Here is a 6,712-nt window from a genome sequence, read left to right as displayed (position 1 = left end):
CTCCATGGAAACCCCAAACAAATCACCAAACATAACAAAACACGTAGGCGAGGGCGGGATTTAACGTTCATAAACCAATAGACTAGAGAAAGACCTAACTTGTAGGTCTTTTCACACGTGTATAAAAATCAAACTTGATATATGCTCGTATTCTTAACAGCATACACACCCACATTTTATACAGGAATATGTATATTCCATTCACATTTTAGCTCTGAGCAAGAACAAAATAAAATAAAGTGAAATAAACTCAATACCTGTAGAATTTTATTCTACTGGGTTACATACATCATATAGGCTACAATAACAGCACAATACTTGCATCAAACAACTCAGTAGGCTATGTATTATTAGTAATTATTATTCTTTTTGTTTATCCATTTAATTTATTGCCAAACTTTAAGATGTGAATTATATTACTGAAATAAACACATTTCGCGTCAGGCTTTTATTTGTGTTTAATGGATAAAACTACGGAGCTGCGATCTCAGATTTATGGCTGCTGTAAATTTTACCTGCCACAAGATGGCACTGTTTCGACACTTTTGATGCTTTGAAACCATTCCCGAAATGTTTAGAGAAAAGCTTCAAACATTTAAGAGGCTTAATTTTTCCATCCCTAGTCCCTACTCAATGGTTTTAGGCCTTTTTGTAAATGTTGCAGTCGAATTTTGCTGTTTTATTGAGCGTTTACTCTTTGAGCTTGTTTTTTAAACATTAACCAATCAGATTTCTTTTCACCCATATCCACGCTCTTACAACACACAAACGCCTTTATTTATTCTCATTCTGACTTGCTCTCTTAATATGTAATGAGTTTACTCAGATAGATTTTAATAATCAATTAAAAAAAAAAAGTAAAAAAAAAAAAAAAAAAATTAAATAAAAATAGCGGCCTCTCATGGTATATAGAGCTTGGCAAACTAGGCACCTTTCACTTTTCCGGTTGCCACGACGTAACTATTTACGTCGCCACGACGAAAGTTTGGTCACCAAATTACGTTGCAGTTACGTAACAGTCACGTATTTTGGTTAGCTGGGTTGCATGGGATGCTGCATAATATGGACCTATGTAAAATACGGGACAAATCCGTTTTGGCTGTAAATACGGGACGATTCCGTATTTCACGGGACGGGTGGCAACCCTACTCCAAGTACTAATTAAAAACTATATAATATTCTTTGCGGGGTTCATTAATGGTGATAAATAATTTGGCAGGATAGATGTTATAAGCTACCTGCAGAGATTAAATGACTTTTACCTCCCATGAGGTGCATGCAGAACTCGCCATAACGGGACATTCTAAAATGCTTAATGTGAAAAAGCTTAACGTGGCTTAATTTACTAAGACAGTTATTAACAAACCGAACTCAGTAAACACCATACTAAATCATATGCACAAAAAAGCAGATGAGCCCATAATATGAACGCAACACGTTTAATTAAGCATTTTCCTCCCATAAAGAAAACACTTAACGTGGCTTAAAGGTGCTGTAAGTATTAATTGAACAAGTTTTTGGACATTGTTGATATTTTAAATTAACCAAAACAAACCCACCCCTCTCTTCATTGCTCCGCCTCCAAAACTCACACTCCAATCCTAACCTCTTTGCTCCAAATCGGTCTAAAACCTCAGCCCGATCGCTGCTGGCATGCAAGACGAATGCACTACCAATGACGCCAAATACTGCATTCTCTAGCTGTCGCCAGTGTGCAGTAGTTTAACAGCAAAACTCCCACTATCTGACCACTGACCACACGCAATGTGAGTGGATGTGTTTATCACAGCTGACGCGCAACAAAATGCTTCACGAAAAATTTTGATGAACAAAGCACAAAAAATGAACATAAGAGTAAATAGTGTTCATTGTTAGTTGCAAACAGCACAGCAGCTCCAGACAATCAAAACCCAGTGTACTGTTGAAAGTGTACTCTTTCAACAGACGTGGAGGCTGCTTTGTTGAAAAAAACAGGATATGCTGGTAAGGTAGGTTTTGAAGCTGGGACCATAAGCATAGGACCAGCATAAACCAGCTCAAACCTGCATACCAGCTTCTAAACCTACCTTACTAGCATATGCTGTTTTTTTCAACAAAGCAGCCTCCGCGTCTGTTTTCAGGCCTTCCTGCTAAGCTCTCTCCAGTGCTGGAAAGCTTTTCTAATATAAACACGGATCCTAAAGGGCTTGCCCAGGCATAAAACTTCATTCCAGTGATATTCTTTTGAGCTCTTTTGTATTGTGTCCCATTTCTCATTCTGCAGTTTTTTTTTTTCTTATTTTCAAATCTCCCTCTTACTCAGTCTCTCTCCTCGACTGTCATACTCCCCCTAATGCTGATTGGTTAGACTTTGTTGTTGGTATCGGCCCGACTAACTTCCAAACAGTGTTTTAGTAATACTGAGTCTTCTTTAATGTAAAGCTATGCAGAAAAATTGGTTTGTGCAGAATTTGATCTTTTAATATCACTTAGAAGGCTACATTAAGCGATGTGAAGCGACTTTTTCTTTATAATGGTTTTCTATGGGAGGAAAACACAATGTGTAATAAACGGCATAAGACTCGTTAGCGGTTTTGCCCCCTGAATGCGTGCATCCAGTATTGTTTGTATACAAGAAACCTGTCTATGGAGTCAAAATCATGCCATATAGTTTTGCAGAAGAATAAAGTATTGCAAAATAAAATAAAGTTGTGTAAAAGAAAAATAAAGTACTGAAAAAGAAAATAAAGTATTGAGCAAAAAAACAAACAAAGAATTGCAAAAAATAAAGATATAATTATTTGCAAAAAAAAAAAAAGGCAGCTGTAAAAGAATTGCATTCCTGTACTCCTGTCACCTGAGATATAGCCCTTTTTGGGGTTTATTTTGGTCAGATTTAAAGTCTGGTGATTGTGTGAATACATCACATCACTCAAATTCTATCTTTGATTTTCTATTTCTGTTCTAATTAAATTCTGTATCTTTTGTTATCCCTCCAGAGTTTTATTCATTCAAAAAGTTTATTCATAAGTTATTCATACGTTACTATAGATTTCATTATATATAATTTTCTAAAGGAGAAGTAATTCATGTGTGACACCAGAGGGGCCTAACTGTAGGCACATAGTTAATGAATCCGAAAACTGGAAAATGCTGCCTTCTGAGGACACATTTCAAGGTAGTAAGGCATCAAGGCACGTCCGAATCCAATGTTAGCTTCACTTCCTGTCTCATGAGATACCAGATCGATTTTTGAAGGAAGCATGGATGTATCCATCTGCCTTTGATATCCCGCAATCCTGTGCTTTCCATTCTGTGACAGTTAAGCTAGAAAAATAAAGATGGTGTCCGAAAGTTGCGTTTGCTGCTCATTTTGTGTATAAATGTACGATTTTGACCAACATATTTAAATTTTGATATCATTTCTATCGAGAAATTACTACTGTAATAATTAAATATTTGTTTAGTTCTCACCAAAGCTCGCGCTATAGATCATTAAACTGTTACGCTGCCTCAGAAGTCTGTCCTCCTACATCAGGGCTGTGAGTGTAAATTTCAATTTACAAATACAAATATTAATACTACAAGTTCTCACATTCAAATCAGCAACCTCTCGGGTTTCGCTACTGATTTACTTTCATAGTTTGGGCTGTGAGCGAATGAGCAGAGAGCGCACACACAGAGCAGTCGCTTCGAAGTTGTGCATCTTCGGAAGCGGATCCGCCGGCAAAATTACAAAACATGCTGTGCAAGAGTAAAACCTGATCGCCGAACACGGAAGAGTGGGACGGCATATTTTCTCTATCAGCCAAAAACCAAAAATGCCATTTTCAGAGAGCCCCAAAGCTGCACTTGTGACAGAGTAATATATGCACTCTTTATTGTGTAACATTGGTCCAATATACTGCCTCTGGTGGGACAAGTTTGCTGTTTGTATTTTAGTAGTTCACGGGAGAGATTGTTTTAATAATTCTTGGGGATTTTAATAAAACAAGAGTTTGGGTACCTTTGTTCCATTTCAGTTATTCGTTCAGTCAGTTCAAACACATCTGGAGGGATTGTAATCATTCACAAGAACGAGGAAAACTCCTGTGGCGAGTATAAAGATTTACAGTTTATGAAGAGCGCTTCTAAATTAGGAAAGCACATCTTATTCAGTTGTTACAATGTACACCAATTTTTAATTCATGTAAAAGCATGGTCCACCAACTTTTGTTTCCCCCGTTGACTCCCGCGATGTGATCTGTTCCGAGTCCGAATAGCTGGAAGCCCAGCAGATGCATGTTGTCTGGAATGGCTTCACTCAGCCAGGTTTCAGTGAAGCACTATAGCAGATTTTGAGAAGTCTTTGTTTGCGCGGGTGAGAAGTTCATCTGAAGATCATTGATTCGCTACATGAATACTTGGAAGCCCCGCTCACGGGGCTTAACAAACACACTTACCTCGTTTCCATCTGACTGCATATTTGATAAGAAATGCTGCCTCTCCGACTAGAACGCTCAACAAAATGTATGAAAAAACACAAACCGGAAAAATGTTGTCTGGTGTGTGTTGTCTTATGTCCAGCAGTTCGAATGACTAAACAGGATAAACAAACAAAAAGGGCAGAAGAATTGGAGAGCTCCACACTGAGGCAGACATTTGCAGCATCTTAGCTTGCCAAAAGTAAGATTAAACAAATAACATTAAACATACATAATTTTCACAAACACACAGTAAAATAACGATATAAAACATGTAAATTTCTATAGTAATAATTGTTTTTAATAGGTTATGACATTTGTTTGTGATGTTATGTTGTATTTATTGTGCATTAACTACTAATATTATGCTGGGACATCTCAATTCTCACAAAGATGCAATCCGTGTCCTTGCATCCTTCTGAGGTTTTTTTTTTTTTTTTCAAGGTAGCCAGGCAAGACCGGTCTCCACAAGAATAAAAGTTGGTTCTTTGCATTCCTTAAAATGAGAAACAGCCATAGTGAGTATTGATGCTCCCTAGATTTCAAGGTGCATTGTGGGACTTTTTAGGGAGTGAACAATTCAGTCAATTCAGAATTTGCCATTGAGACAGCCCTTAAAATGGGCAACTGGTTTGAGCTTCTGCAAAAGCCAATGAAGTTTGTTCTCGCACATCAGACAAGTACAAGTACAGTTGAACTTCTGTGTTTGCTGATCAATAAAAGCCTGTGAATAAAAACCTTATTTCAGTCTGTTCATCATAAAGTGATCGAGTCTCTTCAGAAAATTTGGACTAAACCGCTCGATTCGTATGAATTAGTTACATAATCTATTTATAAACCTTTTGAAGTGACGGAGGTAGTTGCATTGACTAAACATCTTTGTGTTTGAAAGATGAACTCAAGTCTTGCGGGTTTGGAACAACATGAGGGTGAGTAATTGATGACATTTTTTTAATATTTGGGTGAACTAACCCTTTAAAGATTAAATTCCTCTTTGTCTGGATCTTGGTGGACTAACAGAAACAAATATCCACAAAAATCCAAACATTTTTGCATGTCAAACCCATGTGTGTCTTTTTGTTAATAAAATGTCAGCTTCAGTGCAGTTTCAGCGTCTTTAGGGCTTTTTACACTTGAAATAGTTTATCCTGGGTCATTCTATACCCTGGGTAAATGGAATCCTGGGTTATCTTTTTTCATGTTTCACACTGCTGATAATTTACCCAGGGTTAACAATTAATCCTGTGTATACATAAGATGATGTTTTGCATATTTTCGGTGTCAGTGTAATTGATTGGATAAACGCTGCATGCGAGCTATTTACATAACTCTAGCACTGCAGCATCCTTGTATTGACAACTGTACTATCGAGTTTATACTGAATGGACATTTCAGACTATAAAAAGGTAAGAATTAAATGTCTCTTCACTCAATTGTTTATGTTTTCTCTCAGTATTTGACATTTTTCCTCTCAATCGCTGAATTTACTGTTTATATACAATGCGCAGTGTTTCTGTGACTGTCCAAAGCAGGCAAATGTGAGTATGTGATTGGTTGTCTGTTGCCAAGCATCTAACTGTAAAATTCTAACACTGCATCATTTCACACTGTACAAGTTTGGCACTGCAATGTGGGGTTAACACTGCAAAAGTGGTGCTAACCTTGCTCTGGAGCAAGGTTTCATAACCACGGGTAAAAAGCGGCGCTAACCCCACTTCTAAGTTACAAGTGTGAAACGTTCCTTTACCTGGGGTTAAAAGTGGTGTTTAGAACGGCAGTAACCTGGGGTTAAGCGCAGTGTGAAAAGCCCTTTTGTGTAGACGGAAAATTAATTACATTTTCAATTTCTTTAAAATATGCAAGAGTATGCAAACATTGATATAGAAGAGACCAAGGGCACCTAATCAGAGAACAAAAAAATTTATTTACAGCATGTTGAAATCATATTTAGGAAACCATGAAATACATCAAAACAGAAATCAACATTAATTGAGGCACATATGTTTCACAGATGGAGACCTAACATAGCCTAAGATATTCAGTGTGGCTAAAGAGCTTTTTATTAAAGCTACTCAACGGTTGCTTTAAATGTGTGATTTTTAAAACATGCGTGATGCTTTAAAAATGTAATAGTTTGGTTCCAGACTAAAGCCAATTTTAGACTGAGAAGTTTTATTTTAAAGAAGAATCATTTTAAACTACATTTTAGTCCAGGATTGCATTTCTCAAAAGCACTGTGAGCTAAGTTGATCATAGAGACCATTGTTGGC

The 6,712-nt window shown here is 37.0% G+C and overlaps 1 protein-coding gene across 3 annotated transcripts in view; it reads right to left on the bottom strand.

Annotated features, from left to right (window-relative positions):
• Positions 1-6,338: 6,338 nt before the first annotated feature.
• The window catches only part of sugt1 (SGT1 homolog, MIS12 kinetochore complex assembly cochaperone), a 124,780-nt gene continuing 124,406 nt past the window's right edge, over positions 6,339-6,712 (bottom strand). For 2 of the 3 annotated variants that reach the window (XM_067403921.1, XM_067403922.1), the window contains one exon: positions 6,340-6,712. This exon is cut by the window's right edge and continues 280 nt beyond it. The gene's annotated coding sequence lies outside the window, so the exon portion shown is untranslated. The other variant, XM_067403920.1, reaches the window with a different exon arrangement.

The sequence above is a fragment of the Chanodichthys erythropterus genome, chromosome 12, assembly GCF_024489055.1.
Source record: "Chanodichthys erythropterus isolate Z2021 chromosome 12, ASM2448905v1, whole genome shotgun sequence".
In the NCBI taxonomy this organism is placed as follows: Eukaryota; Metazoa; Chordata; class Actinopteri; order Cypriniformes; family Xenocyprididae; genus Chanodichthys; species Chanodichthys erythropterus.
The sequence above is the reverse complement of the archived record's forward strand: the minus strand, read 5'-3'. Positions and strand labels throughout refer to the sequence as shown.